This window comes from Cyanistes caeruleus, unplaced genomic scaffold, assembly GCF_971803275.1.
Source record: "Cyanistes caeruleus unplaced genomic scaffold, bCyaCae1.hap1.1 HAP1_SCAFFOLD_11, whole genome shotgun sequence".
Classification (NCBI taxonomy): domain Eukaryota; kingdom Metazoa; phylum Chordata; class Aves; order Passeriformes; family Paridae; genus Cyanistes; species Cyanistes caeruleus.
In genome coordinates, this window is record NW_028255883.1 from 81599 (window position 1) to 84182 (window position 2584).

Consider the following 2584-nt stretch of genomic DNA (forward strand, 5'->3'; position numbering starts at 1 on the left):
TGTACCATCTTCTCGGCAGCAAGAGTATTCTTCAGGAGGGAGATTACTCCTTTTTCTTTTTTTTTTATTCTTTCTTTGTATATATTTTTCTCAATTTTTATGTTTTACTAAAGGGGTATCACACCTCAATTCCTGGAGCCTCCGTCTGCACAACCCAGCTACTATATTTACTACAAAAGGTGCAGGTTCGTTTGGATGGTAACAATAATACAAGGAATTAACTCCTTTTGAGTAAGTGGCCCACCACTTTTCTGATCCTTTTTCAAATTCCCCTGCCTGTGTTTTGGTTCTTAAAGCTTAATCAGTGAGTCTTCTCTGGGCAATGTAGTAAAATCTACACACCCCTCTCGGTGGGTAGCCTCTATGACAGTGGGTCCACCAATGTTCTTCACATACTATACATTTAAAACAAACAAAAGGGTAACAATTCTGGCATACAGCACAACCTATTTTAACATTACTATTATATATTTCCTCACTACTAGATGGGGGTATCTTATATTCTATATAAAAGCTTTTATGGAGTTTACTATTCATAAGTCTCTACACAGATTAATAATTTTCAGATGTCATTTTTTCCAGGATATTTTAAGTCTCAGGTCCCCAGCCGGGCTAACCACTTTTTAGTTATTAGTTTGTTTTTTTTTTTTTGTGGCTCCACAGGTCTCTTAATTCGACTTGCATGTGTTCATCCTTTCTCTGCGGTTCGGATTGCAGAATCAGTTGTTAGTAAGACTTGATACAGTCCTTCCCACTTCGGTGTTAGGGGATTCTTTTTCCAACTTCTTATCAACACTCAATCTCCGGGTTGTACCTGATGTAATATAAAATCCAATGGTGGTCTTTGAGCTAGCATTCTTTTTTCCTATAATGCTTTCTTATACTTCATTAATTTTATTAAGTACTTACTGATATATTGGTCACTCACATTTGGATGTGTTTGAACTTCTTTTATATTATAAAGCATTATCTATATATAATATAGATATATATATCATGTATCTATATATATATATATATCTATATATAAGGGATTATCAAAGCATCTTTTTTTCGGGGTTTCTTTTTCTTTCCCTTCCCCTCCCTCAAATTCTCTGTCAACCTAAATATAAAAGCCTTGGGATTCACTACCCAGATCTCTGCATAAGCACTTTCCTCTGGGTTAAAGGGAATCTTTATTTTTACCTATGAATTTAACTTTTGTTTAACCCAATCTTCAGTTGATCTAAATACAGGCCAAAATACATTTCTTGAAATTTCTTTTCCTTCCCATACTTTTACACAATAATGAATCATTTTTGCCTTATCCTTATTTTCTGTTCCGGGGAAATGCTCCCAATTCTCTAATATAAAACCCAACGGACTATCTCTAGGTACCGGTGGGAGTTTAATGGATACAGGGTGCTTGCTCTTCCCCTGTCCCATTCTTCCGGAGTGCCTTCAATCACACAGCCGCTTTCGCTTCCCCTTTTTCGTGGCCCACGCCCTCGCGGGCCAATGGGAACCGCACTACTGAAGGGTCCGCTCTCGCTTGGGGAATCTGGCTGCCAGTTCCCCTCTCACACACACACCACTCGCCACACTCCGGGACCCCAACCCCGACCGAACGGCTCTCGTAAAACTCACGCGTCCTGCGTCTTCGTCCGGACACTGTGCACAGATTTTAAGGGGTCGACCGGTCTCCCTTTTGCTTATTGCTTAGATCTTTTAGGTTCGTCGGTACAACTGAGGCAGAAAGCGGTCCTCCGGAACGCTAAATATTAAAGTGGGGGCGCCCACCGGTGGTACCGAGAATCCGTCCTGCAGATTGTATCCGAGTCACGGGCACCAAATTTGTTATAAATACACTAGAAACAGATATATAAGGAAAGGTTTTTTTATTAATTATAGCAAGCCAGCAATAAGCAAAAGTCGGCGCCGGGCGGCAGGGAGGAGGAGGAGAAACCTCTTCCCCACGGAGCTGCCGCGCTTCCCGCTTCCGTGTTTGTCCTTTTATTCGTTTCGGCCTCCTGGTGATGTGGCTTTCTTCTGGCGTTTCTGAGCATGTGTCTCTGGTCATTAGATGATCTTTTTCTACTCACTTGTGGTCGTAGAAGGGAGGCTTCAAGTCTTCCTCACTCCTGTTCCATTGACCTTTTCTCACTGTTTCTCTCTCCAAGTTTATCTTGTCCTAGTGTTCCAGGAATTTCTGCTAGGCTGTTATTAATTATGCCAACTTCAGCGAGTTAGTGGCCTTCAAACCTCTTTCTCAACTTTATATCTAAAGTACAATTTCGCAAAGCATTCTATCATATCTATATATTTAGGCGAACAAAAGAGTTTCTATCTATCACACTGAGGAACCCGCTGGCTCTGCGATCCCTGGCTCTCCCCTGGAGGCAAGGAAGCTTTCACTCAGAGAGAGACAAACTATCATTCCGAGTGGTCTTTGAGTTAGTTATGTCAAACCCCTGTGCTCCATTGGTGTTCCCCTCAGCCGTCCCACCCTGATACATGCATCTCGGACTCCCCCCACCCCTCTCCTCCCCTATAAATATCCCGGGTTTTCCCATGTTCCGCAGATTACCTCTTGCTGGCTCCCTTC

The 2584-nt window shown here is 42.1% G+C and overlaps 1 long non-coding RNA gene across 1 annotated transcript; it reads right to left on the reverse strand.

Annotated features, from left to right (window-relative positions):
* Positions 1 to 556: 556 nt before the first annotated feature.
* On the reverse strand, positions 557 to 2334 carry LOC111936701 (uncharacterized). The gene is made up of 2 exons (XR_002868317.2): positions 1627 to 2334; positions 557 to 814 (listed from the first exon to the last, which is right to left on the reverse strand). It is a non-coding gene; the product is annotated as an uncharacterized LOC111936701 (long non-coding RNA).
* Between the last annotated feature and the right edge of the window lie 250 nt (positions 2335 to 2584).